The sequence below is a fragment of the Eubalaena glacialis genome, chromosome 4 (genome assembly GCF_028564815.1).
Source record: "Eubalaena glacialis isolate mEubGla1 chromosome 4, mEubGla1.1.hap2.+ XY, whole genome shotgun sequence".
Taxonomy (NCBI): domain Eukaryota; kingdom Metazoa; phylum Chordata; class Mammalia; order Artiodactyla; family Balaenidae; genus Eubalaena; species Eubalaena glacialis.
The window spans coordinates 66,729,184-66,739,231 of record NC_083719.1 but is presented as its reverse complement, the minus strand read 5'-3'; positions in this window follow the sequence as shown (position 1 = coordinate 66,739,231).

Here is a 10,048-nt window from a genome sequence, read left to right as displayed (position 1 = left end):
ACAGACACGCCACTCCACTCGACAGATTCAGTGAAGAGCCTTATTTAATTAGGCAAGTATGAAAGATAGCATTTTGAATTATTAATGCACACTGCCTCTCCTTTAACCTAAGCACATATTCAGGTAGATTCTTAAAAATAAACTCCTCCAAACTTCATCCATTTTGTGAAGTCATTTTTATTTGGAAATATTATGAAAAGTACTAACTAGCTAACAGTGATTCTTTTAGTCTCTATATTTACAATGCATATGTAGAGCCTCTGACAATGTTTCTCCTTAAGCACACAAAATGTCATCACTAAAATGGGTGGGATTATACTGCAATTGTGGGAACAATAATCTGCATATTAAAATTTTAGATTTAGGGGCTTCCATGACGGCACAGTGGTTAAGAATCTGCCTGCCAATGCAGGGGACACGGGTTCGAGCCCTGGTCCGGGAAGATCCCACATGTCGCGGAGCAACTAAGCCCATACACCACAAACACTGAGCCTGCGCTCTAGAGCCTGCGAGCCACAACTACTGAGCCCGCGCACCTAGAGCCCATGCTCCACAACAAGAGAAGCCACTGCAATGAGAAGCCTGTGCACCACAAGGAAGTGTAGCCCCCACTCACCGCAACTAGAGAAAGCGTGCACGCAGCAATGAAGATTCAACGCAGCCAATAATTAATTAATTTAAAACTAAATAAATAAAAATAGAATTTTAGATTTAGAATTTTTAATACAACAGTCAGTGAAGGAAATATTTGGAAAAGTCATTACCCTGTATTTTTCCAAAAAGATGTGTGTTAGGAATTCTTAATGACAGCACACTTGAAACCTCACAATGCGCTAGAGTCTATAAAGCCAGGGATGTGTAGAAACCAGGACTGTTCTGACATTTTCATTGTGTTTTCAGTTTTTGTAAGTAGTCATTTACATCAAAAGGTAATAAAGCATAAAAGCAGTGCTGTGGGGGCAGTGATTTCATAAAACTGCCTCAACAATGAAATTAGTAACACACTGCACTGTTTGATAGCATACCTTTTTCAGATGTTATCTAAATGCAACTTTCAAAACCCTGGGGAGAAAGACATTACATTTTAATTTTCGGGTGAATTACAGTAGGTTTAGTATACATTAATTGAAACTCCTGTGTGCTTGGTCAACATGATAGCCAATGACTACCCAGACTTATATTTTTAAACTTGCCTTTGTTTTATCTTGATAAACTTAGGAAAGAAAGAATGAAAAAAATTAAACATATGAGCAAAAATTTACCTATAAAAATGATCATCAGAATATTGCTTATATAAGAAAAATGGAAAACCATACATGTCTTATAATAGTACATAGGTTACATAAATTATGGTACAGCCATACAACAGAATATACTATACATCCACAGAACAAATGCTGAAAAATATATTTATCATCTCAAAGGGATGTAGACATTTTGTTGCTTAGTTTTAAAAAGCCAGTTCAAGAATGCGAATACTCTTATAAAAATTAAACAGAAACCTCTATTAAAATAAAATCAGGAGGCTAGAAGGAGAAGCTCTCATACCCTATCATGATAGCAGAGGCCAACAGGAAGAAGAAAGACTTCCTCTTCTTGGCTGGCAAGAGCTCAGCCAATGAGAGACTGTCACTATGCAGCAAATGAAAAGCCACTACATCTCGAAATCTCAATTCCGCCAATGAACACTTTGTCTACTACAAATTTCCCAACTTCCTTTTACCCTCTTTAAAACAGTTCTCTTGTTGCCTGGGGATTTGCATATGGCTCGCCATGGTTGCAGACCCGAATTTCAATTATTTTTTGATCTCGAACACACCCATTTTTGCTGAGGAATTAACTGGCAGTCTATTTATCTTTAGGTCAAGACTATAAACCTCAAAATGTAAAAAATAATAAGCCTGACAAAACAGGACAAAGTTGTTTGACAGGAAGTGGGAAAATGTGTGTGATTGATTTCCTAATCTTTTACAGCACGTATGCAGTAGATGCTGTCTGAAGTTACCGTTTTCTGAATGGCATTGTTTAAATGATACCTCATTTTTATTTTAGAAGCTGTGGGCAAAATTATGCAGGAACAAACTGCATAAAAACTCCTTTTATTAACCCCTGTCTGAAATATTGTTTACTTTTATACTCACACATTTTAAAATTTTGAGCTTTTTCTTTTGATATTTGTAATTCAATCCAAGGTAACATTGTAACGATACACTGGTATACACACCCTACTAAAGCTTTGGTCATGAAGCAATTAAACAAATCAAAAGATAAAATAATTGAGTAAGTTGATTGCAATCACATTCAGAAATGAGCTTCAAACTGGACATGAAAGAAAAGTTAAAGGGGGATGCAGGACTTGAGGGCCTAAATGGTATATAGTATGGGGACAGAGAAAAATTTGAAGGCTGTTTATATAAGAAGTAGGGGACCCAGAAACAGATCTGCTAGCAGAAGCCAAAAGCTTCTGCCTTTCACTCAAATAAGAAATGCCTTGACTCATTGATTCTGCTCTGCTCTGCTCTGCTCTGGTCTGGGCTGGAGGGGAAAAGAATAGTCTGCTGAGTACCAGTGAGAGAACAGAGATAAAGGGAAAGCCAGAGCCAGAAAATAAACAGATAAATACATGAAAACAAATCCCTACATCATCTACAATCCAAGGAGAAGTGAATGAAATAGTTTGGCTGAAGCTAAGCATCAATGCCAAAGTGTAGGGAGGACTATAAATGGAAAGGTAAATTGGGATTAGAATATGGAAGGCACTGAAGATAAGCAGTGAAGTAGATTTTAACAGGTATGGATAATCACTTCTGGTTTTTAAGCTAGACTTTGAAAAGAATTACAGTGTAAAATGAACTAGAAGTACAAAAGAGGAAGGGGGAAACAACCTCTCATAAACAGCCTATTATATTCCAGGCACAGTAGCCAGTAATTTCACATTTAATATCTATAACAACTTGATGAGGCATATATTATAATTTTCACTTTACAGATGAGGAAATTAGGGCTCAGATAGTGATGTTCTCTTTTTACCCTGATTTCACTAATTTGAGCCCTTTCTCTTTTTTTTTTTTTATTGGTCATTCTATAAATGAAAGTTTATAGATTCTGTAGATATTTTCAAAGAACCAACTTCTGGTTTTATTGATTTCCTTTAATGTTTTCTATTCTCTATTTAATTTATTTTCAATCACTGTTATTTCCTTCCTTCTGTTTAGTTTGAGTTTAGTCTAGTTCTTTTGTAGCTTCTTAAGGTTAAAAGGTTAGGTTATTGATCTGAGATTTCTTTTTTTCTTGTTTAATCTATGTGTTTACAGCATTGATTTCCCTCAAAGCACTGTTTTATCTGCCATCACATACATTTTAGCATGTTGTGTTTTTGTTTTCACTCATCTTTAATGAAATTTTGCTTGTGATTTCAACTTTGACCATTGGTTATTTATGACTATTTTAATTCCCACATATTTGTGAATTTTCTAAATTTCATTCTTTTATTGATTTATAATATAATTCTATTGTGGTTTATTCTATCATCGCACCAAAACCAGACAAAGACATGAAAAGGAAACTACAGACCAACGTTCTTTATGAATCACAAAAATCCTCAATGTAGTATTAGCAAACTGAATCCAACAACATATAAAAGGATTATACACTATGACCAAGTGAGATATATCCCAGGAATGAAATAAATAGCCTTTACATCACAAAATCAATTACTGTAATACAACATATCAATAGAGTAAACAACAAAAACACATGATCACCTCAATCAATGCAGAAAAATCATTTCACTAAATCCAACATCATTTCATTGAAAAAAAAAAAAAAAAAAAACCTCAATAAACTAGGAAGAGAAGGGAAATTCCTCAACTGAGAAAGGGCATCTACAAAAAACCCAAAGTTAACATCATACTTAATGGAGAAAGACTAAATAAAGTTTGTCCCCAGACTTCCCTGGTGGTGCAGTGGTTAAGAATCTGCCTGCCAATGCAGGGCACACAGGTTCGAGCCCTCGTCCGGGAAGATCCCACATACCACGGAGCAACTAAGCCCTTGCACCACAACTGCTGAGTCTGTGCTCTAGAGCCCGCGAGCCACAACTACTGAGCCCACATGCCACAACTACTGAAGACCATGAGCCTAGAGCCCATGCTCCGCAACAAGAGAAGCCACCGCAATGAGAAGCCCGCGCACCGCGACGAAGAGTAGCCCCCACTCACCACAGCTAGAGAAAGCCCGCGAGCAGCAACGAAGACCCAATGCAGACAAAAATAAATAAATTTTTTTTAAAAAAGTTTGTCCCACTAAGTTCAGGAACAAGACAAGGATTCCACTCTTGCCACTTCTATTCAATATTGTACTAGAAGTTGTACTTAAGGAAATCAGGCAGAAAAAGAAATAAAATTCATTCAGATTAGAAAGCAGAAAGTGAAACAGATTTTACTCACAGATGGTGTGATCTTGTATTTAAAAATAGATCCAAGCTCATTCTTGTTGGCACAAGGCAGTTCCTTGCCTTTGTAGGACTGAGGTTCCCGTCTCCATGCTGACTTTCAGCCAGGGGCTAGTTTCACCTCCCAGAGGCCTTCCTCAGCCCTTGCCATGGGGCCTCCTCCATCCAAGCCAGTGATAGCACATCCAATCTTTCTCATGCTTTGAATCTCTTGACTTCCTCCTGATGGAAAAAAAAAAACAAAACAACACTCTGCTTTTAAAGGGCTCATGTGATTAGGTCAAGCCCACTAAGACAATCTCCTTATTATAAAGTCAACTGATTTGGTACCCTAGTTACATCTACAAAATCCCTTCATAGCAATACCTAAATTAGTGTCTGTTTGAATAACTGGGAGAAGCTATACGTACACCAAGGGTCAGGAACTGGGGGAGACAGGGCCATCCTGGAATTCTGTCTGGCGCAATACCCTTTTAACAAACTGGCTGAACTATTACAGCATTCGTAACTGTGTGTTTAAGAAATATATCAGTATGAGAACAGAGAAAATGAATGCTGAGCTGCATGGTGGACAAGCAAAGGTTGAGAATACATCATTGCTGTAGGGATTATTGACAGAGTATGGCATCAGGTGAGTGTGGCTAGAACACAGTGTGAAGTGGGAGGTGACAACTGAAGCCATACAGACAGGTAGAGACGGAGCTTTTATGCCCCATTGAAGAGATTAAGCTCTGTTCTTCCGGGCTATGGGCACCAGGCACACAACATAGTTAAATGTCCTTGTGCATCGATTACTCTGATAACAGTGAGGAGGATGGACTCTGGAGCCTGACTGCCTGGGTTTACATCTTGCCTCCACCAGCTCTGTGATCAAGTTATTTAACCTCTATGTGCCTCAGTGATCTTATCTGTAAAAAGCAGATAATAAGAATACCTGCTTTGGGAGCTTATCTTGGGAATTTAATGAGTTAATATAAATAAAGCACTTAGAACAGAGATTGGCAAGTAGTAACTGCTATTTCAGGGTTTGTTATCATCATTATTTAAAAGGTAAGAATGGAGAGCATTTAGAAGGCTACTAAAATAATAAAGATACAGTGACTCACATCAGTAAAGACTCAGGCATTTAGACGGAAATGAGAAATACTGGGAAGTAAATCTGACTGGACTTGGAGACGGGTGAAGATGCAAGAGTAGCTGAGAATGATTCCTAGGCTTTCTGCTGCAGGTGAATGGGTAGATGGTGAGTCCATAAGCCAAGACAAGAAATAAAGAGGAGGGGGCTGGTTTAGGTGCAGATGTTCACTTGGGACAGATGGTCAGCCATACATCTGAAAATTAGAGTCTAAACTCTGGAGATTCAGATTTAGGAGTGATTGACATGTTGATAATACATAAACGAGATTATCGAAGAACAGGTAAAAAGAAAAGAGCAACAGACCAAGAATTAAACCTTGGAAACACTACAGGGATGGCAGAAGAGAAAAGACCTGCAAAACAAAGCAGTAGTTAGAGATTTGTGAGAACAAGGAGAGAATATCATCACCAAAGTGAAAGGAATAAATAATTTGAAAACCATGTAATGTGGGCAACAGTATAAAAGTAGCATATGAGGACTGAATAGTATCCACTGGTTTTAAAGCTGACACTATTGATGCTGTTAGAGCAGCAAAGCGGATGAGGCAGCGGCCAAACTTACAGTTCGTTGGGCATTAAAAGTGAGGGAAAGAAGATACTTTCAGAAGCTTCTCGAGGAAAATTTTGAAACAGTGACAGAGTTTAGACCAAAAAAGAAAAATAAAAGTAGGTCTGTTGTAACGTGCAAGAGGGAAGTTCAAAAGGTTGAGTATTTAAATTAGTCTGCCCAGCATGACTTGTTTGTCAAGTTAATTATCCAGCGTGTAGTATTTTAAATTCTCCGTGATTACAGTTTATTAACATTTCTCTGTTAACTTAGTTATGAGTTAGTATTAATTTCATGTGAAACAAACCACCCGTGATTCAAATCTTCTAGGGAGAAAACTGGCTCAATGAAATGTCACTTTTGTTAGAGATCAAAGGTTTCCTTTTCCCCATATTTGTGACAGTGAGGCAGTTACTTCCTGATGCCATTTGGAGCCCTCAGCGGTTTTTGTTTTTGGATAATTTCCCATATTTGGCTAGAAAGATGTCAAAATTGGAATCTCCAAATACATCAGGCATTTCTGGGTCATCTTTAACTTGGAGATCATTCCAGCCTGGCCAGGCTTGGGGGTTCTTGTCTCCTGAGGAGTAACAGCTGATATTTACCAAGCAGTTTGCGAACACGGCTCGGGTTACGCTCTCTTCATGGTCATTTAACCCTCACATATCCCGGCAATCAGCAGCCATTATGATCTTCATTTTGTAGCGGATAAATTTCAGTTTACAAAGGTTAGATGACCTGCCCGAGGACTCTGCTGGGGAGGGGCAGGGCCCAGATTTGAATATAAATAACCTGTACCGGGTAGTGGCTTCATCCTTTGCTTTTCCTCTACTTGTACACCATTCATTTATTCAGTGGAGGAAAAGCTGGGTTAAGAAAACAAGTAGCAAATGACTCATATTCTTAATGATTCAGGAGCCTGACTATTTATTATGGGAATAAGTCATGAATTACTTCCTTCCTTCTTTCCTGAGCTTGCCTTCTACCCACCACAGAACACAGTATCATCTTTACCAGAGAGAAAGCAGAAAATAGAAAAGGTAAATGTCAAACAAGAGAGTCAATAAATGGGAAAAACACAGTTCCATCTACCTGTGTAGGGGAAACCCAGTCCTTCCCCCTGTGTTTCTCTTTTACTCTCATGCTACTGACACAGCCACACAGAACACTTTACTTCCAGTCACTGAATGTGTGGAGGTTTCTCCCCACACCAACAAACAGCACCCAATTCAGTTGTGGTTTGTGGAGGGGGACGGTCTTCCCCCACATCACCAAGCAAAGCTCAGAACATTAGCAGGGGATCCTGCAATTTAACTCAATTCTGACACCATCTGCCCAGAGAGCGCATCAGATTCCACAAGTTAGGGGTTCAGGCCTATAAGACTGCTCCTCCCCTCCCACATCAGACAGGTGGTTATCTGTGCTTCTGACCCACTGGCTACAGATTGGAGGCTCCCGTGACTCCCTCCTTGTTCGTCATACTCCAAGCGGAAGTCCAGGTTGTTACCTGTATTTCTGACTGCTATAAATCAGAGGTTCCCACAGCCCCTGTCCTTGGGTTCAATTAATTTGCTAGAGCAGGTCACAGAACTCAGAGAAACATTTTGCTTACAGATTACCGGTTTATTCTAAAAGGATATAACTCAGGAACAGCCAGACTGAAGAGATAAATAGGGCAAGTTGTGGGGAAGGGCAGGGAGCTTCCACACCCTCTCAGAATGTGCCACTCTCCCCAAACTCTATGTGTTGGCCAACCTGGAAGCACTCCAAATTCTCTCCTTTGGGGATTTTATGGAGGCTTCATTACAAAGACGTGATTGACTAAATCATTGGCCATTGGCAACTGATTCAACCTTCAGCCCCTTCTCCCTTCCCAGGAGGTCAGGGGATGGGACTGAAAGTCCCAACCCTCTAATCACGTGGTTGGCTCCACTGACAACCGCCCCCATCCCTAGCTGTTGTCCAGAAGTCACCTCATTAACATAACAAAAGACACCTTTGTCTCTCTTATCACTTGGAGAATTCCAAGGGTTTTAGAAATGAGGACCAATATCAAAGATATATTGCTTATTATAAATCACGATATCACAGTCAGCCTTAAGTAAAACAAGTAAAATCTCCCACCTCTCCTTTGTTTCCTGGCTAAGGTAAGTGGGCAAATGGTGATTCCATAAGCCAGGGCATCTCTTCTGAAAAGGTCTCCTTGCCTTGATGGCCTTTGGGTTGCTAAGCAATGCCCCTTCCTCGCCCCTGTATGTGTCCTACCCATCACTGCTCTTCAAACTCTGGCCCTGTCATCCTACCCATTCCATAATCCAAATACATAAATAATACATTGAGTGTCCATATTCAACAGGTTCTTTCATGCTTCAGGAATATTTTTTTCTTTTTTTTCCTTAAATTTTCCACAAATAATCTTGTAGCTAATATTGTTTAATCTCTGCTTACCCTCCATAAAGGAATAGCTTCTAATCCTTACCTGACGCTTAAGAGAACTTCTCAGAGATGTTTTTTTCTCTTTCTCAAATTTTTTTCAGGTAGAAAATCTCTGCCTATCCAACAAAATGATAGCCCATCATATATCATTTTGCTGATCAAAAGTTTATGTTACCTTTCACATAATAACCCCTAATTACAAGTCCTGCCCCAGAAAGGAGGTAGTATGTCATCTTGTTTTCATAATGACCAGAAGATATAAGTTTAAAATGGTCCTCCTAGAGACCCTTTAACAACAACAACAAAACAACTCCAATGATGGGGATTCCAAATACTCTGGCTACCAGGTGGGAGCTATTTTTGAACAGGCCTACTTCTTGCTGTCCCTCAAATTATACCACTAACCACTAACATTATACCACTAACATTGCTTCCCACTCTGTTTATAAGTAAGATCATCCCAGCTCAAAGGAATTTAATACCATTTCTTATTAATAGATCTGGAAGAAGACTTATGAGGAGGAATATATAAATTACGGTAGGGAAACATTTTTCTCTCAAATGTCAATGTCATTCAAAGCTTCAATTAAAGACACCCTGGACATGAAACCTCATTTTAGTTAAGGAGTTTTTGCTCTTTTCTATTTTTATTACTTTTAAAATAAACTTTATTTTTAAAATACTTGTCAAATATTTGTCAATAACTTAACCACATGGTAGGCACTGAAGATAAAGCAGTGAATAAAATGGACTTAGTTTCTGCCCTAGGGTAGCCTAAACTCTACCAAGGAAGACAGATATCAAACAAGTCATAAAAATATGATGTTAAGGGGTTCAGGATGCTAAGGGAGTATATGACAGAGAAGCTAAAGCTGTAATTCTTTAAGACAAAAAATTTAGATAACATTCACTTCCAAATCTATTACATTTTCCATCGTTTATCGTCCCTCATATGAAGAATACCTTAATAATGGGAGCAAAAGAAAATTTAAGTTCTGGCCCTTTTCTGTTTCTTGTTCATATGTAACTGCACTCTTAATTCCTAAAAATGGTTAGACCTCCTCGGTAGGCAGCAATCTTATCTATTATAATGATAACAGCTTAATCCGGTTTAAAATATCACTTTATAGAGCTGAAATTCTAAGACCGCATAAGCAGAGGTCTCTCAGTATTTTGGCAGATTAAATGGATGACTTTTCCCAAAATCTATTCCTCAAGTACCAATAAAAACCAGAAATGATTACAGCCCCTTTTATCAATGTGCTGGTAAACACTTTTTAGGAAGAGAGAATCATGTCTTTGAGAAAAACCAACAAAAATTTACCTATCAAGACAATTAGGATTCCAAAATTACTGTGCAATTAGAATTTTTCCAAGCATCAAAGATTCATAATTATAAACCTTTCCCTGACAGAACATGTGTTCTGTTGGACAGGAGGACGCAAAGACTTTTATGGAGAATCATTTTACCAATA